The sequence below is a fragment of the Polypterus senegalus genome, unplaced genomic scaffold (genome assembly GCF_016835505.1).
Source record: "Polypterus senegalus isolate Bchr_013 unplaced genomic scaffold, ASM1683550v1 scaffold_5675, whole genome shotgun sequence".
Taxonomy (NCBI): domain Eukaryota; kingdom Metazoa; phylum Chordata; class Cladistia; order Polypteriformes; family Polypteridae; genus Polypterus; species Polypterus senegalus.
The window spans coordinates 1-25,000 of record NW_024380391.1 but is presented as its reverse complement, the minus strand read 5'-3'; the positions used below and the strand labels follow the sequence as shown (position 1 = coordinate 25,000).

General features: G+C 39.9%; 1 long non-coding RNA gene across 1 annotated transcript; it reads right to left on the bottom strand.

The window, feature by feature from the left end:
- Positions 1–3,055: 3,055 nt before the first annotated feature.
- LOC120520142 lies at positions 3,056–17,162 on the bottom strand. The gene is made up of 2 exons (XR_005631780.1): positions 16,987–17,162; positions 3,056–3,085 (listed from the first exon to the last, which is right to left on the bottom strand). It is a non-coding gene; the product is annotated as an uncharacterized LOC120520142 (long non-coding RNA).
- Positions 17,163–25,000: the final 7,838 nt, after the last annotated feature.

Here is a 25,000-nt window from a genome sequence, read left to right as displayed (position 1 = left end):
TCTCCTCATTTGTTAATGACAGTGATGATGGTTCTTAATACAACCGTTGACTTTACATGGTTGAAATATTATTCTGCTATATTTTATTAAATATATTAGTACACCATTTGGTTCAGTATATTTTTTTTTCTTGTTTTCTTCCTCTAAACCTACGTGCGTCTTATAGTGCAAAAAAATACAGTAATTATCTCCAGATTCCTTTTGTTGTCATAAACATGTGTTGGAAACACGGAAGGCATGTTTTCTTTTATCAAAACTCAAAGAGGTTGTATTGCATATCCCTGGGATTATTTTTCTCAAGGTAAGGATCTGTTTTCTATTTGCTTACGTGAGTTCTCACATAAATACAGAAGTAAATCAAACAAACACAAACAGTTTATTGTGATTTTCTCGTTCGAAAGGACACCACTCCCCAGGGAGGCTGAAAGGTTATTATGGAAGACTACAGGTGCTGAGCTATTGCGCACAGCTGGTTTTCTTTTAAAATGGCAGAGTCTTAATGGTATTTTTGTTCCAGAATGATACATATAAGGCTGTTTTACAATGTGTTTTTAATAAAAACATGTGGATCTATACTCAACAACTGTCTTGGACTGAAAAATGGACGTATTTGGTACGTTTTAAAGCTTTTGTTTTCTGGTGGTGCTTCAGGCCCCGTTATTTTGTTTTATTTTAAATTGTCCATGGGGACCAGATAAGTTTTTAAATTTATAGAAAATCCCTGGACTATGGACCAGAGTTTTTGCATGGCAAATGCATATACACCATGTTTGTGAAGAAATAACTTTGACTTGAAAAGTACTGAACTGTATAAGCAGAAAACAGATGTCTGTTATCTCAGTACGTCTGTCAGTCGGTGGCTTGCCAGACATTCAAAATTTTGTGCTGCAGTTAGGTGGTTATATGAGGTTTTCTTTATAGGTTTAAGTTGACAAACACACACGCAGTCAATCTGGATGTGTCCATTTCCAATCGGGAGGTTTGTGGACTTCAAAATGACATTATTTTGCCCATACACACGAGAACAGATCCACATTCACAAAAAATATGAACTGGCCTTGAGTCTTCTTTGCACGCACGAGTAACTGACAGAAATTCAGAAGTGCCGCTCCATTGTGCAAATACTCCCTGATGGGTAATGATTGGTTACACTTCCAAATGTCCCACTGATAAATGTTAACTTTATATAACCTTACTTTCCAGGTATAAATATTATTTCACGTAATAAAATTAATAATTTAACCACCACTAATGTTATATGGTCCATGCTATTTATCTGCCAGCACTTTTTGTCTCACCTCACACGTCTTTCCTCCTTCTCTTACCCTAGCCTTTGACTCTTCTCTAAAGTCCAAGCTCTTCAGACTGGCAGAAAATGGGTAGCTTTACAGATCTAGCCAGACACCACCTATAAGGTAGCCACAGGGACCACTTTCAAGATTACTCATGCAGTAAAGAAGACTTGGAGTCACACATCTAAACCTCTTTTCTGGTAACTCCAGATACTCCTGCATTTCTAAGCGCCAATTAACATTTACAGGAGCTTTTCAGGGGTCATATGGGATCCATAAAACCATACCCACTCGTTGCACTGCCCTCTAACCGATTGTACTAGAGAACTTCTAAAATGGTCACCCACTTTAGAACATTAGAACACTTGAGACGAGAACAGGCCATTCAGCCCAAAAAAGCTCGCCAGTCGTATCCACTTATTTCTTCCAAGAAAACAAGTTGAGTTTTGAAAGTCCCTAATGTCTTACCGTCTACCACACTACTTGGTCGCTTATTCCAAGTGTCTATCGTTGTTTGTGTAAAGAAAAACTTCCTAATATTAGTGCGAAATTTACCATTAACAAGTTTCCAACTGTGTCCCCATATTCTTGATGAACTCATTTTAAAATAACAGTCTTGATCCACTGGACTGATTCCCTTCATAATTTTAAACACTTTAATCATGTCACCTCTTAATCTTCTTTTGCTTAAACTATAATGGCTCAGCTCTTTTAATCTTTCCTCATAATTCAACCCCTGTAGCCCTGGAATCAGCCCAGTCGCTCTTCTCTGGAGACCAAAACTGCACCCAGGACTCCAGATGAGGCCTCACCAGTGTGTTATAAAGCTTGAGCAGAACCTCCTGTGACTTGCACTCCACACGTCAAGGCGCTATATAACTTGACATTCTGTTAGCCTTCTTAATGACTTCTGAACACTGTCTGGAAGCCGATAGCTTAGAGTCCACTACGACTCCTAAATCCTCTCATAAGGTGTACTCTCGATTTTCTGACCGCCCATTGTGTATTCAAACCTCACATTTTTACTTCCTATGTGTAATTCTTTACATTTATAGACATTAAACTTCATCTGCCACAAATCTGCCCAAGCCTGTCTGCTATCCAAGTTCTTCTGTAATGATATAATGGATTCCAAATTATCTGCTAATCCACCGATCTTGTTATCATCTGCAAATTTAACCAGCTTGTTCCTTATATTCCTATCTAAATCATTTATATATATTAAAAATAGCAGCGGCCCTAGCACTAACCCCTGCTGGTCACCACTCTTAACATCGGCCAGTTCTGATGAGGTTCCTTGCACCATCGCCTTCTGCTTCCTATGTCTGAGCCAATTCTGCACCCATCTAAAAACATCACCCTGAACTCCCACTTCTTTTAATTTGATGCCCAACCTCTCATGTCACCACTACCTATTATTTACGTCATTGACAGAGGAGTAAATAACTGAGGCTACCACAACTGCCCTTAGGTGGCATCTTATTTTTAGCTCTGGCGTGATAATATGCCCTTAGGTGGCATCTTATTTTTAGCTCTGGCGTGATAATACCTTTTTTTATTGCCAAAGTCTGCAGTTTCTCCAGCACTAGGATTATGGATATCTGTCTAGAACTTCCCAGTAATGCTCCCTGCTGGATGATATAAGAGATCCTACCAATTACACCAAGCATACTAATGGTTTGAACTAAAATACACAATTACCACATCTTTTTCATTACCATGATTGTTCCTTTTCCTGCAGGCTTCTGATTTTTCAGAAGAAGTGGTCTTGTTATTTTCTTGCTTGACACAATCTGACAACATAAAAACAGAGATAAAATGGTAAAAAGTTTTCCAAAACAGAAGGAATTTAAGACACTATCAACAGATAAGACAGAAACTTTACTTGTCCCCAGAGGAAAATTTGGCTTTTTGCTGAAGATATTTAAATAAATAAATACATAAATCAGTAGACAAGTAAGTAAATACATAAATATACACACACACTTTGGGATGAACACACACTGAAATGACTGCAATGCAAGAAAATTAAAAGTTCTGACTTGGCAGTTTCAGTCTCAGTGAAGCACTACATAGGCATTGCCGTTGGTATAAAGGAGTCCCGGTCGCGTTTCGTCGCACACTTCTGCTGAATAATTTGTTCATTCAACGTCCTCAGTGTTGGTGTGTCACAGTGAAGATGTGCAGCATTGTGAATTTCTCCTTGGGGATTAATAAAGTATCTATCATTGTTCATAATTGCACTTGATTTTGTAATTCTCTCCTTTGCCATGACCTCCAGCAGGTCCAGAGTATGTCCCATAACTGACCTTGACCTTTTAACATTAGAATTACCAAAGCTTTCGATAAAAATTGTAAACCCAGCCCACCTTAGATCAGCTCGCACCTCTCCATTCAGCGTCTTTAGTCTTGTAAATGTGTCGATAATCCCAAGCAGCCTGCTATACCACCCCACCCCCCACCTTCAGTATGCGAGCGACTCTCCACGCTACTGTTAAGATCTGGACGGTGTATGTGCCCAAAAAAGAAGTCTAACTGCATTCTCGTACCATTGCTCGCGTACTAAAGTGTCAGCAGCATTTTTCGTGGCATTATACATGTAATTTGTCAGCATGCCCTTGTCGATCAAACAGAGGAAGCTCTGCAGTCTACTTGTGGCTTTACGCTGTTGGAAGATACGTAAATAAAAAGGACAGGTGTTGGGCAGACTGACTGGCAGCATGGCGCCAGACCTCGTCCTGCATGGAAACGGTGCCATCTTTCGTCTTTACGCCTGGTGCAGCTGCGTTGTTCTTAAATGTGAGTGGACGTTTCATGCGGAGAGGGCTTCTGTTCTATTTCTCCAATCTGAGTTCACTTCTGTTATAGCTCGACTTTATTTGAAAACCGCAGTGTCAGATCGGGGCAAGCGTGAATGCGACGGAGAGAATAAAACTGAATAAAAAATGCTAATCTTTACAAGTACCATACATTTACACCGGCTGTAACAGACTAAAATCAAATGTATGTTTTCATTGTATGATAGTAAGAATAAGAGCAGCTCACTACAAAAATTGTTTATTTTGGGGCACGTGAAGACTCGAACTCGGGACCTTATGAATAGGAGTCAGCAGCTCTTACTAGTCTTATCAAAGAAGTCACGACAACAAGCCACACTAACCCGATTTCTTTTTCTTCGGTTATATTCTTGAATAGAAGAACTCTTGCTCTGTTATATTTATACCTTTTGTGAAAGTGCTTATTTTATATTTGGACTTCACACATTATACACTTTATGTCAACATTTTGTCATTAGTACTAAAACATGAAAAAAGTTTGTCTTTTAGGTATGTCTTCAACATTACCTGCATTTCCTGTCATCTTACACTTACATATCCCTTTGTAGACACAGAACATACAGGAAATGCATGTGTTCTAAATAATAATATATTTTTTAGCCTATACAGCTTTAGATACCTCACTCCCTGATAAACAAGGCTTGAGCTGGGAGAAGTTTTTGCTGTTTCTGCAGCATTTTGGGGTGGGATGGCAGGCCTTGGGCTTATTGACACATTTACAAGACAAAAGACGCTGATGGAGAGGTGCGAACAGATTTAAGGTGGACTGGATTTACAAGTTTTTTTGTATGCTTTGGTAATTCTAGTGTTAATTAGGTTGTTGATTTGTTGGCCTTTTTTGAAGCGATGTTACCAGTCCAGTACACCACACTGTCCATCTCAAGAGGTATAGAAGATGGGGAGGATGTCACTTCCCACATTAAAGGATAAGGTGTGTACATGTCATACCCAATTTAATGGACCTGACATCACTCCTGAACACCGATTTCTATATTGATAAGCATAAGAAGTGCAAGAAAAACAAAGCTGGCCACTTATAACTGTTTAAGGCCTGATTTTTTTTTTTCCCTTTTCTTCCAGGGCTGCATATTTTTCCAAAAAACTCAATGCAATGGTTTCACACATAAATCAACATAAAATACTTATTTATGACAAATCTTCTAAGAGCCTCCTACAGTTATGCAAATTCACATACTTATTACATACCTGTTTGTCTCATAATTCATAAGCTGAAAGGCACTTTCTGGAAATAAAACAGCTGCCTGTCTTTCGTTTTTGATTTCCAGATCGCTTGCATATAAATCAAAGTCCAATTTAGCGATAACACACAAAAAACAAAAAAAATATATAAGTAGTGCACAGAGATTATTTTTCTTTTCGCAATCACTTTGCTCTCTTGCCTGATGTCAATGCCATTCTAGATGTTGTTTACTCTATGCTACTCATGCACACACAAAAATTCAACAAGTCGAACAGTCCTCCTAGCAAAGAGGGTCTACCTATAATGCAGGGGTCTCCAACATGTCGCTCGTGAACTACCGGTAGCTTGTAATCCCTTTCCAAGTAGCTTGCCAAAGGGTTAATGAATCCTACAGAACTTTGAAAACTTGATTAGTCAAATTAGGGGTGGGCGATCTTTCCAAAAAATCATATCACGATCCTTTTAATACAAAATCACGATCCACAATCTGAATTGCAATCTATCTTTTCAATGTGGCATGCGCTTAAGAGAATATCCGGACTTAAACTCATCAAGACCTAAGTAAAACTTTATTTTAAATATCAAACAAAGTTGAATTCAATTGAAAAGGGAACAAGTGAAAGGGAAGATCTACAAGACAGTAGTGAGACCAGCTATGTTATATGGGCTGGAAACTGTAGCGCTGATGAAAAGACAGAAGGTAGAGCTGGAGGTGGCAGAGTAAAAGATGTTACGATTTGCATTGGGTGTGATTAGGAATGAGTACATTACAGGGTCAGGTCAGGTTGGACAGTTTGGAGACAAAGCTAGAGAGGTGAGATTGTGTTGGTTTGGACACGTGCAGAGGAGACATGCTGGGTATATTGGGAGAAAGGTGCTAATGATAGAGCTGCCAGGTAAGAGGAAAAGAGGAAGGCCTAAGAGAAGATTTGTGGATGTGGTGAGAAAGGGCATAATGAGGTGTCTGAGGGTGTGAGATACAAAAAACACAAATCAGTGCAAACGTTGGTTCAGAACAGTTCAGGTATTACCATGTGGTCACGTAGGCACAATAGAGAGAGAGAGAGTGGTTAGCTGATACAGCGCATTGCTGCACCCACATAGAAAAAAAAGGCAGTGTGCCTGTAGTTACTCTCTCAGGTGGGCATGAGCATATCATAATTCCTTGTACCAATAGTATTAGTTTTCCACATTCGACTTATATGACCGACATTATAAAATACCAGAAACTATACTGTAAAATCAAGTCCGACTTATCTACGAGTATATTTAACAAATCATTTTTTAGCATATATTGAAATAAACTCTTACAATGGATCTGTGTGCAATGAATTTTCTGAATTTAACATTGCCATGCTTAACTTATAGTCCATTAATGGTAATCCATTATCTGAATAATTAATGGATACAATCCCTTAAATGCCAGCAGCACCAGTGACATCACTTCCAGGTCACAGATTCATACATGACAGTTCTGTATTTAGTGAGTGGTATCATCTACTGTTACATTGTGCCCTGAGAGTTGTCACTTGGTGAGGAATGCTGTGCAAGAACCAAGTTGTTTTGTATTGTACTGTATTTCTGAGGTGGCCATGACAGATTGGCCATCGCAGATTACTTTTCTTTTGTGTGTTGTATTTACCCCATTTTTTGGCATAAATTGCACACCCCAACCTACCTGGAAGGGGGTGTCTCTCCAAATTGCTCTTCCCAAGCTTTCTTCCATTTTATTTTCTTACATTTTCTCTGGGTGGAGTTTTTTCTCGCCTTCTTAAGAGAGTCAAGGCTGGGGGGCTGTCAAAATGAGGGTCTGTTAAAGCTCATAGAGGCATTCCTTGTGTGATTTTGGGCTAAACAAGAAATAAATTGTTGTTGCAATGGATCTAACACTTTATAGGACGAAAAAATGGAGACCAATTTCATGCCGAAAGCTTTCCCTATCTGTGCAACAAATGCTCACTCAAACATAAAATTGACAAGTCGATGTTTCAAACTTTCCACAATTACCAGACACTCTAGTGGCTTAGGCTATGATGTCTCTTTGTAACAGAAGCGCGAGGCGGATCCGTCTAATGACATTCCTAATGCGTCAGCAGCAGCTCTGGTGCACAGGGATGCACAATGTTTCTAAAAACAGTCTGCTTCATTACTAAAAATGAATTGACGACCACTGCACTTGAAGTGCTTGTTGGATTTCTGAAGGTTGAACTGTCTTTGTTAGTGCAACTAATATATGATGAAAGTTGGGAAAGCATATGCAACATATACTGCAATAACGCAAGCAACAAATGAATGAGTTCATGAATAAACGACATATCGATACAGTTATAGGCAGTCGTGTTTAAAGGCTAAATTTCAAATAAGTGTACAAACACAAGCAAAAGCAAATGTCAGATCATCTTTTCTTATGCATTACTAGTCAAAGCACTCTGTCACTCGAGTGTATTTGTATAATTGATTACGATAAGAAAGCAAATATTTATGTGTTTTTTAAATGCTGAACTTGTATGTCATAACTGGCTGTCAGATCTGTCACCTACAAATTACCCCTCAATTTGTCTGCTCTCATGAGTCAAGAATTTCTTCTTTTTCTGTAGGACTGGATTCTATACTTGCAGTATCTCCTTGCTGATTTGGAACGATGAGGACTACTTCTCTGTATTTCCTGGTTTACTAATCGGAGCTTGTAACCTGTGTTACTTTTACCCCTGCACAACACTGCTCTCGAAATTGTGTTGCTGAGTTAAGCACTCTACGCTCAGCTCATCAACACAAATTTAGCGATTTCTGAAATATTGAGACAGATTATGTCATTCAATAGAAGGAATAATATGATCATCCGACCATTTGCCTCAGGAAATTTATCTTTGTGGACACTTCCAGAGTTTTCTACCCATGGCTGCTAAAAGTGTGTGTGAAGCTAACATATGCACAAGTGACCAGGGTGCAACGGACATGAACAGACTACAAAACTCTCAAATGTAACCTGGTCGAGGGTTTACATGGTCACTTAACTAGGTTATTCTTATAGGTTTCTCTAAAGGGTTTAAATGGCATTTTAGAAACCAGGTTTCTGTGTATAACTAGGTTATTAAAGCTCGTATTGTTCCATCTATTACAAACATGCACTTGGGAGGGCTCATCTAATGGTGAATTCCACCCCGAGTCCAGAGTTGGCACTCGGGCCTAATACTTCTCCTCCTCCCTCTTTTACAGATGTGAGGACAAGCAGCACCAGTGATGACACCATATACATATATAGGTAGACGCCACATTCACTCTGTTGTCCGGTCGACACGATACATCAGCGCATCCGCCATATTGCGAGTGGCAAAAGTGCCATTTAAACTAATACAGGTAGATGAGGAAACTGGGTTTTCTGATGAAAAAACAATAACTTTTAAAACAGTATCATTTACATAAAACAGATTTTAGCGAATCGTTTAAATGCAATTATTTATATCCATTTATACACTAACAATGGCAATTATTAAATAATAATAATACATTTTCTTATTATTATTAAGTAATTCCTCCCATATAAGTAACATTTCTCAGACTGCCTTCTTCGATCTCTGAAATATTTCTAGACTTCGTCCTATTCTTACGCAACACAGTACTGAAGTATTGGTTAATGCCCAAGTCACCTCACGTATAGATAACTGTAATGCTATTCTATCTGGCGTCCCACAAAAACATATCCGTCGCTTGCAACTTCTTCAGAATTCTGCTGCCAGGATAATAACCTGCTGTTCTAAATCACCTGAACATATTACACCGATACTCTCAACAACTTCACTGGCTCCCTGTTAACTACAGAATACAATACACAATACTGCTCTGAACATTTAAAGCTCTCCACAACCTCACTGATCTCCTCCAGACTGACACTCCTTCTCGCTCGCTCACTCACTCAATGACAAAAATAAACAATTTCATTGTATACAAATTGGCTTAATGATTTCTGAAAACATTTCACTCATTGCCCTCTCAATCTCTCTCTCTCACTCACACACACACAATGTGGTTACTTAAATATATACAGGATAGGATCTAAAATCCTTGAAACAGAACTGTTTCCATGTGTTGCCGCTCTGTAATTTGAGAGTATTCAGTCTGGCATTATGGTGCAGCCTTAGTTTGTGGAAGACAGACACAACTAAAGACATGAGCATAACATGATGGTTGTCAATTTCAGACTGTGTTTCCTCGATGTGCTCCTTCATCTGAGCCAATCTCAGCCCAAACAAACTGATTGATCAAAGATACACTGACAGCCTGCCCTAATATCGACTGTCGGATAACACGCTCAGCTACTTTGACCGCCTTGACTGGACCCTCAGAAGGAATCATCAAACCTCCTTTGTGTTTTAATGTTTTTAAAGTGGTAGCTTTGATCATATGATGCCGGTACAGCATCTGTAACCAAACTAGCACGGCACACGTCACAGGACAGCTTTCTCAAAATCCCGTCTAAGGGCTACCTGACCTCTCATTGCTTCCTGAGGTGGATTTCTTTGGAAAATCTTCAAAGTTTGAGAAATGTTAACAGCTAATAACAATCTACATAGTTACTGACTAAATACGTTTAGCCAAAACGTTGTTTGGAGGCTCACTTGAGCACATAAATGCATAGCTTTGCTAGCTTAGCCTGGTGTAGCTAAAGTAAAGATTATAAAACGGGATTTTAAAATGGCCAAACATAAGCAAAACAATTGTTCAGCCTTACCTATGAAATGTAATCCCCCGGGATCTGGTTTGGAGTGTACAGCGGTTTGTACAATTCCAAACAGCACATGCGTGAGGCATCTTTATGTATTACTTCACTCCACAGCAGTGCCACTCGCAATATGGCGGCAACGTTGACGTACGATGCTGCTGGTCATGTGGCGTCTAGTAATTCTATGTCTATGGATGACACTTCCAGGTCACAGATCCATGGACCCACCTCTTCATGCCTGGCTTCCTCTCAAGGAGTTCCTCCTCCATTTTGAGACAGTTTAATCTGTTGACTTGCATCTGAAAAGATGTCTTGCTTGTTTTGCGATTTTTTGTTTTGTTTTCTTTTTCAAAATATACAGGGTTTGAATTCGAGGTACCCTAACACTTAATCTTTCTGCTACGTTTTAACTTATAACTTATTCATGAAGTAACTTTTAAAAACTTGGTACATGAGAGGTTGAGTTGACTGTAATACTGACACAAAATGTCATTAACATCCACTAAGCTGCTTTGGAGTAGTATATTGTGTTTGTGGTGTTGGCCCTCCCATTACAACTCACCTGAAAAATTTCTTGAAACTCCATGAGGCCACCAGCTGGTGTCCGATCAGCTGATGACAGTTTTTCACTCTCCTGCTCAATCTCCTGATCACTCTCAACAAAATCAGATTCTGAAAAATCAGAGTCCGACTCAGCGATAATGAGCAAAACATTGTCTGCTCAGTATTTTCTTTTCTGTACTTGCTTCGTTCCTTTGTGAGATGTCGATGCCATCTTGCCTTTGTTTACATTTTGTAACTGACGCACATGCAAGGATTAAATGCCGAGTCAATGAGTCTAACATTCCTCCAAGCAGAGTGGGAATGCCTGTAACGTAACAGTGAGTTTTGTCGCCATTAACAGCTGATTGTCACCCTCTATCCCAGGATGTCAACTTGCACCCTCAACCCCTCCTGTCGACAAAAGTCAACATCCACCCTAACAGAGTTAAGCAAGTTATATATTTTAAAAAATGGTACTACTGGCAAGCAAGTTGATGGATATCATGGCCGGCCTGTACACTGGTACTGTGAGTGCTGTGCAGAGTGGAGGCAGGACCTCTGTGTTTTTCCCAGTTGATTCTGGGGTCCGTCAGTGGTGTGTTCTGCTCCTACTCTGTTCAATGCTTGTATGGACTAGGTGTTGGGTAAGGTAGTGAGGTCCATTGGCTGAGGGAATCTGTTGGTGAAGAGAGATTCAGAGATCTTGACTTTGCTGATGATGCTGTGATCTTCGCGGAGTCAATGGAGGCTCTGATCAGGGCGCTCGAGAGACTGAGTGAAGAGTCTGAGTGTCTGGGCTTGTGAGTGTCCTGGACAAAAACCAAGATGGAGGCCTTTAATGACCTCTTGGGCACGGCCATCAGCAGTGTGTCTGTCTGCGGAGAGTGTGTCGACCTTGTTGAGAGGTTTACTTACCTCAGCAGTGATATTCATGGTGACTCTTCCTATGAAGTCAGTAGACGGATTGGGAGAGCATGGGGAGTCATTAGGGCGCTGGAAAGGGGTGTGTGGCACTCCCAATATCTATGCAAAAGGATGAAGGTCCAAGTCTTTAGTGTCCTGGTGTTTCCCGTCCTGCTATATGGTTACGAGACATGGACGCTATCCAGTCCAGAACACTGGACTCCTTTGGTACTGTGTCTCTCTGGAAAATCCTTGAGTACCATTGGTTTGACTTTGTGTTGCTCATGGAGTCTCGAATGAGGCACATGACCTGCATTGTTAGGGAGCATCAAGCTACAATACTACAGCCATGTGGCGCCTTTCCCTGAGGGTGATCCGGCTTGTAAGATCCTTATTGCTGGGGACCTGAGTGGCTGGACCAGGCCAAGGGGTCGCCCACGTAACACCTGGCTGCAGCAGGTAGAGGATCATTTCTGGAGGGTGGGACCTGAGTGGCTGGACCAGGCCAAGGGGTCGCCCACGTAACACCTGGCTGCAGCAGGTAGAGGATCATTTCTGGAGGGTGGGACTGGACCGCGTGTCTGCCTGGGGAGTTGCCAACCGGGATCCTAAATTGTTTCATGTGGTGGGTGCGGCAACGTTCCGTACCAGTGCATGCTCCCCAACTTCACTCGTACTACTGGAATTAGCCAACAATACAGTAAGGCCCTTAGAAACTGGCAGGACTAGAGTGGACTGGGTGGATGATTAGCAATGAGGGGGCATGGTTGAAAAGGACAGAAGAGAAAGAAGGCGAAATGCCAAAAGGTGTTCTCCATTAGCATAACGAATAATGTGCTTGGATGGGTATAACTTAACGTAAAGTGGGTTTGACTGAAGCATGATCAGACAATCGAGGCGAAATGCAATTAGGTCCAGCCAATTAGCATACACGGGAGTCTTTAAGTATCTTATCTATGTTAAGTTTTATATAAAGATGTGTCTGAGCCCATGAATAGCAGCTTTCTTTCTTAATGGACCAAGCCTGGCTTTGTTATCTTTTAATAAAGTCTGACTGAAACCAGAATTCCTGGCTTAGGAGGATATTCTGCAACATCTTCAGGGTTGTGTGCTTTTTGTTCACTACGGTTTAAAGACTGACCGACTGAATCACATAGAATTGATCCTACATTTTATTTTCACACCTGGATAAAAGTGCAACAGAGTGAAATACTGGATCTAAATCAGAATGCCTTCTTTGTGCTACATTACTCTCTTGAGACTGTTGGAAAAGGTGTGAAACCAGCAGCAAATACTGTAGATATCAACAGTGATATTTATGGTACGCAGCATGGAAAAATGTCAGGAGACACCTGCGCACTGGAAAAAGGATCACAGACGACAGCACATCCACAACCCAAGACACAAACAAACATAAAAAGACGGAATGTTGCAGCAAGTTTTAAGAATAAAGCTGTTTCCCTTCTAGAAATTAAAACAATGCATTTCAGGCACTGAAAGAAAATGTTAGTTTTTTCCAGTTCTCGAAAAACAATTACAGTTTGTTAAACTCTATGTGAAGACTTCCAAACCATTATGTCACTTGCTTAGAGCAGCATAGTATTTCTAATTGGATTTTAAATAAAAGTGCAAATGCTTTAGTCCAGTTACCCTAATGGATAAGTACAATTCTCTTTAAAATGGGACAATGATCAACTGTGTAAGTCATATTAATCAAAATGGATTACACTCTTGTTCAATAGAAGAGTCCTACTCTGAAATGCAGGTTAGTGTGGCATAGTGGCTAAAGCATTGGGCAGAGGAGGAGTAAGATTGCAAGGCAAATAAGAACATGAGGGCCTTCATGTCTTGGACACCCCTTTTCGTGGGGATCTCATTCCTGAGAATGACAAGGCTTTGGGTAAGACCCGACTTACCATATTATGTTTTTATGTGGGATAATGTCAACTTCCACCGGTCAAATGTCATTAAGGGAATTAAGGGTTTGATATCCACCTAAGGATGCAGATGGGAGTACTTCACCCCATACTCTCCATCCCTGAATCGGATTGAAGAATTACCGTATTTTTCGCTCCAAAAGACGCACCTGACCATAAGACGCACCTAGGTTTAGAGGAGGAAAACAAGAAAAAAAAATATTCTGAACCAAATGGTGTACTAATATATTTAATAAAATATAGCAGAATAATATTTCAACCATGTAAAGTCAACACCGGTAGCTACACGTGTCATGCCACGAAAACTGCATGCTGACACTTCAGTTCATAAGCAATGGTACAAGAATGCAGTCAGACTTCTTTTTTGGGCACATAAACCGCCCAGATCTAAACACCAGCGTGGAGAGTCGCTCGCGTACTGAAGAATCTATAGCTGCAGGTGGAAGCTGCCGTTGCTGTACTTTGTATATAAGAGCCAGATCAAATGTTATTTACTTATTTACCTTTATTTATTTACTTATCTTCCTACAGGGTAAAGTCACAAGTAGACCGCAGAGCTTCCCGTGTACATATTTAAAGTACAGCGACGGCAAAAGTACGATGTGCATTCTTTCTCCGATGTAGAACCGTCGTCATCATCCGAGTCAGGTCAGGTAATCCACACCATGGTCTGTGGCGCAATATTTGCTCCATAAGACGCACAGACATTTCCACCCACTTCTGGGGAAAAAAAAGTGTTTCTTATGGAGCGAAGAAAATACGGCATTTTCTGTATGAAGCTGGAGAGTAGACAATCATCAGCCTAACAATCAAGGTCTTTCCTTGTTGCATGATAAAATAATTTTTCCATGATGTATCGCAAGAGAGAATATCCAGTGTGAGACCGATGAAAATTTGCAGGCGAAGAGATAGGAGCAACAGGATATTCAGTGATGTAAAACCACAGTCCACAATACAGCATTTTTTGTTTTTACAGTATTTGTACTGTGTGTCATGTAGTATATAGCACACTCGGTTGTAGTAACTGCACATCATTTTCTTAAAGTTCTGTCGATATATTCAGTAATACAGGATACAGTGTTGTGTACACTTTTCTTCTCAATTTTCTCATTTCTCATTTACGACGTGTGTACCTGTTGCAATGCGCACACTGTTCTCTATGCTCTGTGCTACCCGACAATGACTCAAGTTTACTTTCCGGGGGAAGCGGCTGTCTTGGAACAGAAGCTTGTCAATGTTGCATCCCCCTTTTCTTTTTCCATCGCCTTTTCTAGTAAGATGCGACAACGAAATTCCTCTGCAATATGAACAATGAACACTCTTCCTTTCACAGTGGCCCCCCGTGCATGCCTTGCACAGTACAGGTGTGTTGATCCTGCTGCACTGAATAAGCTCACACCACAGAGAAAAAAAAGAAAGAGACAAATATATGGGACATTGGGTATTGCTTGCTTGAGGCTCTTGAAATGGCTTGCCGTTTCTCTCTTCACTTCATCCATTGAAGAAAAATGTGATCCATTCAGGTCACTTTTGATTTTCGGGAACAAGTAAAAATCACAGGGAGCTAAATCGGGCAAATAGGGAGGAGAATCGAGGACAGGAATGTTTTTGTCAGTCAAATACTGCTTTACAGAAAAAGCAGTATGATCATCTTCAACAATCTGATTCACCATTTTGATGTTTTCATCCGTCCAAGACAAGTGTGGGCGACCTGGGGGTTGAATGTCTTCCACATTTTCTTGTCCTTCCTTGAAATGTTTGTGCCCCTCAAAAATTTGTGTGCGAAACAAACTGTTATCACCATACACTGTTTTTTTATCGTTTCATAAGTTTCTGTGGCCGTTTTGTTCAATATCGCAAGAAATTTGATGTTGATTCGTTGTTCGATTTTTTTTCACCTAAAATTATCGTGGCTACTCGTGTAGCGATTGTTGTGCAAATCCTGACTAGGCTATTCACAGGATATACCTAGCCGGTTGCCTATAGTTCTATGATTCATGTCCAACCGACCTCCAGATGGTATTCCAGGAAAGCCCCAAGCCCAGTCCGGTTATTTTTGTGTCTCACCTCATACTGTCGGAAAACTGCCAATCAGAGAAATTTGGCTAATGTAACAGGAACAAAACTAAGAGAACTGAAGAACCTGAGCTAAAAGTTCTGTCTTATATAAGGTACTGTGCCCTCACCGCTTCACTTACCTGTTTGCTTACCTGTGTATGCTGAATCGGTCAACTGATCAACTGTGATCAAACATAGAAGGGCACAGAAAGAAACAAGTGTGGCTCACACTCTTAAATGACCTAAATGTGTGAAGAAGCTGTTGGCGGAGTGGAGTAAAAGTTTTTTACGCATTGGTTTAAAGTCTGTTTCAGGAAAGGTGCCAAAGCAACTGAGAAAAACCGTAACAAAAATATGCTGAACCAAGTGTATACATTTTTAGCAAATAAACTAGAATGAGTTATTCAGTTCTGTAATTGCTGCCACTTGCTTCCTCCAAGACTATCCATGCTTTACTTCCACTGACTTTACTTCATACTCAGAACAAAACCACATACTGTATGTTACCTGCTCACTCACTGTGTTCTTTTACACCAGGAAATTAAATGTCACTTAATTTTTATAAGTATCCCAAGAAAACCGATCTAATTGTAAGAGCCATTTCCCTAGTTCTATTAAGATTCATGAATATTTTACTAGATGATAATGCATAATCTATGGGAGGTTCCTATAACCACCGTGAATAGAATTATATTGGTATTTTGCTGCCATTTTCTAGTAGCTTTGAATGAACAATGTCCTCCAGTTAGTGTCTAGCCTTGCCTTGTGTAAGGTATAGAGTCATACGGTTTTTAACCGTGTTCGTGCTCGTAACCATGCCTGGGCACATGTCTATGTGCCAACCCGCCTACGGGCCTTTTGAGTGTGAAGTAACTCGTTAAACAGAACTTTGAACTTTTATTTAAGTGTTGAACCATATGCTTACAGAAGAAGAAATTAGGAATCATTAAGTATAGAAAGAAGAAGTAAAGAATGTCTAAGTATAGAAATAACTAAAGTTTCTCAAGAAAAGCTAAGTTTATAGAAGATACATTTTTCCTTTTTTTGCCTTAATTCTACGTGTGTAACTATTTTTCCTTTTATTCTTATGTGGATTATTTGCTTTTACGTTGTACTAAATATTTTACAACGAACTTTTGGACTGTGAGATTTCTTTGACACGCGTTTTACCCGTGCCTGACTTCACCTTATGCATCGGCGGCTACACTGATCAATTGCAAATGGCTTCTTTCAAACCCTTAAAATTGTTTCATAACTAGTACTGTGTTCATAACTAGCATGAGCTGCTCCGCAAATACTGCTAAACAAAGCTTTCTTATTTAAAAAAAAAAATGTTAAACAAAAGCAATAAATTAAACTGAGGTGATACCTAAAATTGCATATCCTCTGAAATGGATACAGCAAACAAACAAACCACTGTAAATCATTCTAGGAAAAACAAATCCAAACAAAGAGAAAACAGTAGCCATTACTTACAGCCAAACACTGTACATACCTGGCCCAACGTGCACTCAAATTCTCCAAGAAAGTCATCATCTCCGAGGTCGATGGTCTTATTGTCGATATCATAAATGCCAAACTTCATTTTTTGTACGACCTCAAAATAATAATCAATTGAAAACTTTTTGGCAAACTTTGGACTGAGGCAGTTTTTCACCCTTTCTGTGCGCCCCACCTGTAAAATATTATAAAAGAGAGAGATTACGGTCACTATTTGTCTTTTAAAATTTGTCTATCCATTTCTTTAAAAGCAATTGTTTTGAAAAATAATGTGCTACTACCGACCCTTTGCTCTTCAGAGCTGAGGCTCATAATTTGTTTGGTTAGGCCGTTCTCTCACTAGCATCGCACCTCACAAAACACAGCGACAAAAAAAACAATGAAATGGCACATGGGATAAGCTGTTAATAGTGTGCTACACATTAAAATAAAATCAAATAAAATATACAGTGGATTTAGAGAGTGCAGGGCCCATGATTACTGTATATTGTAAGTTTACTGCACTAAATTAAGATGCAAAAAGTTGCAAAAACCATGAGATAAAATGACCACTGTGCAAACAAACCATGTGTGTAAGAACGGCTAGAGACAAAATGAGTGGCGTCCCCCCAGACAAAGTTTTTATAAAATTTTAATTTTAATAAATTTGTGTGTAATATTTATGGTTGTAAACGACAAAAAATGATTAATTTTACAGGTACAATAGAAATCTGACAAAACACTAAGCTCAAAACGATTAACATGACACAGTCCAGTTTGGCAGAAGGAGAAGACGGTGGTAAAGTTATGAAACAAAATCTCCTGTGAACAGCCTCCAATAATTATGCAAAGATTGTGCTACTGTGATGCCAATGTACGTGAATATTTGTAGAAGTTGGAAGCACTCCTCAGATGAAGATGAAGATGTTTTTTCAATCCTGATGAATTCAAACAAACAATTGGACAGAGGACAAGAACATAAACCCAGAGAAAACTGTAATCAGAAGGGTACAATTGTTGTAGCGTTAAAATAAAAAGACACCAACGACTGTGATCCTGCCGGCTTGATATGTCTCACTTTTAAAGGTAGCAGCCTCAGCTTTCACCCAGCAGCCCCCATGGCAACCATCAAAGCTTCCAAATGATGCAGTGTCCTGGAGGATGCTGGGAGTTGCAGTCCATTTAAGTAGCAGGGCTATAACGTCATCTGCTATTTTCTGTAATAGATCGGTAAAACTTGCAAACTAACTTCCAATTAATTAATTATGACAAACTCACAAATTGATGGATCCGTGAATCATAAACCACGATATTGTGTGAAGCAGTGTGTATTCTCTCAGACAGGACTCACCCACTACATTCTCAATTCCAATTGTTGCCAGCTGGTCACAGGTTCAAGCTTTCAGATATAAAAAGTAACCAGTTCAGATACTCCTTCATCCCAGCTGCAATTAATTTTACTAAATAAACCTTAACAAACATATGCGCAATATGTTTGATCTAATGCTTCCCCATTAAGTATCGAGATCATTCCTGTATTATACTTACACGTACCAAGTTTATGTTTGATGTCTGTGTTCTTTGTGACGTGTCGTGGTATCTCTGAAAACCCAGCTGACAAACCAAACTTTGCTCTTGGACAATGAAACTGAATTGATGATTTAAAATGGAATTGAATATCTGTCTGTGATACATATTCTTCTCCAAAAATCTAACCTTCTGCACCCAAGGATGAATGTATAGTCCACCAAGATTAGATATTTTAAAGCAGTGGTACTAAATGACATGGTCCTGGAGGTCTTCAGTGACTACAGGTTTTTACTTTAACCAGTTTCTTAATTAAAATTTGCTTATTTACTAACAAAGCAATATATTTTTGGGTTAGTTTAAATTAGCTTGCTAGTGACAATTCAGAACCCTGCCGGTCAGGCTGACCACAGTGTGTGAGACTCAAGGACTGTGTCTCTGATAGAGATATGTGAACAACACTGGAGTGTCACAAGGAACAGGCCTGTCACCTTTACTTATCCCTCTGTATCTGTACACCTCCGACTAGAGACGGAACAGCAGGTCACTTGTAGAATTTTTCGGACGACTCTGCACTTATGTAGTGTTTTGATAACGGCGATGAAAACGGCGATGAAATAGAGGAGAGGAGTCAGGAAAACTGTCTGCAACTTAACATCAGCAGAACCTACGAACTGCGTATTGACTTTTGCTGCACCAAAGAGCCTCTGTGTCTGGTGGTCACTATTCACGGAGTGGGTGTCAAGGTGGTCCACAAATTGTTATAAGAAAATCTGAAGAAAACCAGGATTTAATTTCAGCAATGCAGTCAATAAGCAAAGACGGAAATCTCCATGCAGCTCTTACTGTGCCACCCTGCCACCTTCTGTGTTAATATAATGTTTTGAAACGAATGAAATAGAAAGGAAGGACCTCAAAACAATTATCAGAAAACAGAAAAACTATACAGCTTGTCTTGGAAGAATAAAAGTATTAACAAGCCATATAATTAAATACCAAGTTTCATTATCTGTTAGGCCTCGGTTCTAATTATGAAACTGGTTAAACGAAAACCTTCAGCTGCTGCAGACCTATAGGACCGTAATTGAGTACCCCTACTTTAGAACAGACAGTCAGTGGTTAACGCCACTATAAAATATGACGACGACACTGTAATAAGATACTACAGGTTGCAGAAGGTGTGGTGTTATTTAAGATTAGCTGCACACAGCCAGGTGAGCAAAGCCATGAAAATAAGAGACGCACATGCCTTTTACACAACATCTGCTTGTCTCTGTAAGACTGATGAAATAAATGGCAGAACAAGCAATCTGGCAGTCAAATAAACATTTCCAGTCTTATCTCTGGTGAGCTACTCTATGATCAACTGCCTGGGAAAAAACATTTTTGTAAACATTAAATTATCCTGCATGGATTACTTGGCTGTCAGATAAATGCTGTACTTGCAGTCACTTTAAGTGCAGTAATCAACCAACAGTAAACTCCAATAGTCAGCAGAAGTTTTTTTGGGATCCATTAATCCATTTTCTTATCTTTTTAATCCTGCTTAGGGTCAGATGGCAATGTGTAAAACACAAAGCCTATCCATACATGGGATGCCCGTGTATTACAGGGCACACAAATACAATTACAAATGCATTCACTTCTGTGTAATTTAGTTTGATAAGATGCTTTAGCCCCAGCAAAACCTCTGAACAGCATTAGGAACCAAGAACACAGAAATTATTTGTTTATGATATCCTCATTTTCAAGATCAACAAGACAAAGTACATCTCTATGTTTTTCATGAAACTTCAATAAAAGTTGGTAGGGATGGACTGATTTCCTAGCTAGGATGAATGATGTTCACTTGACCTGGATGGGACAGGGGAACAGTGCCAAGTAGGGTTATATACAAAAATCCATCTCCCCACCATGTGCTAAGTATCACATAGTATCCTTTGTCTGGATCACCCATGTGCACACCTGTGGGGCAACGTGGAAATCATAGTCCCATTGGGAAGCCCCATGGGGTGTTGTGGGTGTCATCAGAGGTATCCCGACTTTATGGGGTTTCCATCTGATGCAGAAGAGCTTTCTCTGTGCACGACGTCATTGTTACGTGGAGGTGTTTACTGCAAACAGCTCACTTTTGTAATAAGAAGTGAGGTGCATGCAAGCACTGAAAAAAATGTAAAAGTACATGGATATGCCATCTAGTGGCTGTGGAGGTGCACAAGTAGAGCAGACTGCTCCATACACACACAGGTCGTTCATTTATGTATGTCTAATATACGCGTATACACACACAGACACAAAAAGTACAACCCTGATATCCACGGGTGATACGTTTCAAGACCTCTCATGGATACCTGAAGCTGCGGATACTAGCAAACCCTTCTGTATACATAGGTGTTTTTTTGTTTACATACATAGCTATAATAAAGTTTAATTTATAAATTATGCACAATAAGAAATTACCAACATTAAATAATAATAAAATACAGTGATCCCCCGCTATATCGCGGTTCAGCTATCGCGCCCCCACTACATTGTGGATTTATTATTATTATTATTATTAGGGGGCTCTGCCCCCTGCTCGCTTCGCTCGCCCACCCCCGGGTTTGGTTTACCAGATAAACAATTTTAAGAGGTTGTTATTTTCATGAATTGTTACATAGGCATTATTTTAATTTTTATTTTGTAAAAACAACATTTGTCCTTTATTTCATGTCCCGGGCGTGATTAAATCTCTTTCTCGCGGGACTTATAATGCTGCTCGCGTTGTGAAGGGGGAGTCTGAACGCAGACTAAAGAGATCTGATCGTTTCAGCTGCTGCTGCTGGCCAGCTTTGTGCTCTGCTTGTCGCGCTTTGTGTCAATCATGTAAAAGCCTGTACAGCAGCTGTCCTTTTGCCACTTCGCATCCCTGCCACTAGCCTTCTGAAGGAGGGGGGATGAGGGCTGAACACACGCTAAGGAGAAGTCTGATCATCTGCTTGCTGGCGAGCTGCATGTTCTGCTTGTCGTTTTAAGAGCTGGGAGCACCTGAAGTGTGTCTGCCAAAAGCATTCCAACAACTGCGAGGTCAGATGTCCGTTAACTTGTTTTAAATTGTTTGTAAGTAGGGCATGACGTGCAAAAGTCACCATCTCACGGGTTTTGCTTCCTAAGGTTGTAATGTATAATCTTGTGTGTCGTCAACGTGTCTCTCCGAGATGATCTGGTCTCGATGGCTTCACTCAGCCCCCTTGGAGGTGTGCTACGCTCCTGCCACTTCGCATCTCTCCCACTCCCGTTGTGAAGAGGGGGGAGATGAACGCACACTAAGAAGCAGCGGACGGATCGGCTACTAGCTTTTTGCTGCTTCTGCCAAGATGCCTGTTCTGCCTGTCGCTCTGCACGTCGAACAATTAAAAGCCTGTACAGCAACTGTCCTTCTGTCTCACTGCCTTGTCTTGCGTGACATTAAATTGTCTCTCGTGGGATGTCAAATTGTCTTCCGAGAAGATCAAGCCTCGTCTCCCTGCCAAAATTTTTTTTTATAATAGATATTACTCATATCCTTAAACCGACATCCATATATCAACTGTGTTTACAAAGTGTGTTTTAATAAGTTTACATGTGTTTAAAGCATGTGGGAGTGGTATTTTAAGGTTTAAACTGTAAAAAAAATGTTTATTTATATGGTCTTTCTATATCGAAGATTTCCACCTATCGCTTGTGGATCTGGAACATAACTTCCGCAATAGGCGGGAGATCACTGTATATCATACATATCTCCCGCACTCTGGAATGAATGGGATTCTGACGTTTTAGCTTAACCCTCAAGGGACAATGGAGCAATGAAAGATGTATCTTGTACACACATACAATTTAACAACATTTTTACGTCATATTTCTGCTTTATGTCTTAAAAGATACTTTATCCCATTATGGCTACTCACCAGCTTCAATGTTCTTTCTTGTTTTGACTAATGTGAAACATTTCATGGCTACTCTTTGGCTTTGAAGAACTGCTAGCATCACTACACATACTCTACCACTTTTGGGCCATTATTAGGCAAAATTACGGGATATTTTTCACAACAATGCTGAAATAATGAATGCAGACAGCGAGAAAGCTAAAGGCTAAGGGGTCTAAGGGCTGGTTTATATTGGTACTTGACTGTGAACATGAAATCAGACCCAGGGACACACCTCTGTGTGCTGCTAACACACACTGGCTTCTTGACGCACGCTGCACATGGAAGGCACCGACCATTTATTTCTGAAAAATTCCATAGTACCAGGGTGTTGTACCGTGTTAGCCATAATGAATGGAGTGAGAAGTCAAGCAAAATGACACCTTTTATTGGCTAACTAAAAAGATTACAACATGCAAGCTTTCCAGGCAACTCAAGAGGGGCCTGATTTGCCTTGAAAGCTTGCATATTGCAGTTAGCCAATATATTGCAGTTAGCCAATAAAAGGTGTCATTTTATATTCCATTTAATATTTATGAGCTACAGTAAACCGCAGATAAATGAATCCGTGGAAACATATATATATATGTACATACATAGTAGGGCTGGGCAAGTGAACACGTTATTATCGGTCCCCAGCTGATTATAGTGCTGATCACGTTCGTGTAGCTGAGGCACCTATGGCAACGGTCGCCTGTGAGGACAGACACTTACGAGGTACAAACGATATTGCATCTCACATGCAACTGCCACCCACGCTCACCTGTCTCATAAAGACAGCCAGGCAGCTGTGCGCATATATATCTCTATACTAATAAAGGCAAAGCCCTCACTGACTGACTCACTCACTCACTCGCCACTAATTCTCCAACTTCCGTGTAGGTAGAAGGCTGAAATTTGGCAGGCTTATTCCTTACAGATTACTTACAAAAGTTGAGCAGGTTTAATTTCAAAATTCTACGCGTAATGGTCATAACTGGAACCTATTTTTCTCCATATACTGTAATGGATGTTAGCTCGATGGCGTGGGGCGGAGCGCGTGTGACATCATCACGCCTCCCACGTAATCACGTGAACTGACTGTCAATGCAGTACGAGAAAACCAGGAAGAGCTCCAAAAGCGCTGAAGAAAACATTTATTATATAATTCAGAAGGCAGCGAAACAATAAGAAGTGAGCGAGTGACATATACTACCATATTCATGAGTGCTGCTACTTGAAACAAAGCATGGTGTAAACTTCATAGACAGGCTGCGCTGGCGCTTGTCATGCCCACAGGTAATCGCGGATACAAGTTTAATGAGAGGACGAGGATATAAACGAGTTTTGATCACTTTGTAACTAAGTTAAAATTGCAGGTGAAGGGCTGTGCTTATGCAAATTCGAAGACTGTGTTTGTGGGGATTGACAGTTAAGGCGGTGGGGAGTCACGCCATCATCTCCCCTCCCATTTACCTCATTTCGCTCTGAGCTGCGCTCCGCAGCTAACGCAGTGTTACGACTTTGTGACGCTGCCACCAAATACTCACAGAAAAATCCACAAGTTAATACACACGCTGTCTCTAGGTTTCTCCACACTGAATCCTCCAGGCACTACTTACAAAAGGTTACATTGACAATCGTGTTATTTTTAAAATGTTTCCTTTTCTTAGCACAAGCACAGCTGAGAAGCTTCGATGCATGTGCTCCATAACGTGTTAAAATATCACGCATTTAATCACAAGCAAAGGGAAATTCTGTCAATGCATGATTTCCTGGTACACCGATTACATTGATCAGCGCTTCCGATTCATTTTAGCCTCGCACCCCTTGGTTTAAGAAGAAGTATGAAAAATATGAGGTTAACACAGAAAAACAGATCACCAATTGAAGCTTTATGAATAATCGATTCGCCATCAATAATTGTTTTGGTAAAGCCATACTCAGTGTAATCCTCCTTCCATTTTATAATTTTTCCGCCACTAGCCATGATTAAATGAACAGTAAAAAGTAAGAGCGGCGAGAGTGACTAATTCAGGCAGGCGACAGCTCAATAGCTCGAATTTGGATATAAGTAGCTTCTATTTAGTCGCCAGAAATATCTTTGTTAGGAATGGAAGTTGAATTTAGTCTTTAAATTTCTATGGTAAAGAAAAAGTTATGCAATGATGACTAAATTTAACTATATAAGTCAAAACTTGTATATATAAAGTCATTCGCGAATATATAAAGTCAAAACTTGATTATATAAAGTCACTGTCGGAATAAATAAAGTCAAAACTTTAATATATAAAGTCAGCCGGTATATATAAAGTCAATACTTGTTTCTGAATATATAAAGTCAAAACTTGAATATATAGCCTAAAGTCATTCCCAAATATATAAAGTCAAAACCTGAGTATATAGAGACGGCGTTGGAATATTTCGAATATATAAAGTAAGCTGGAATATATAAAGTCAAAACTTAAATATAGATAGTCAGCGTCGGAATATATAAAGTAAGCTGCAATATATAAAGTCAAAACTTCAATATATAAAGTCAGCGCTGGAATATCCATCCATTTCCCAACCGTTGAATCC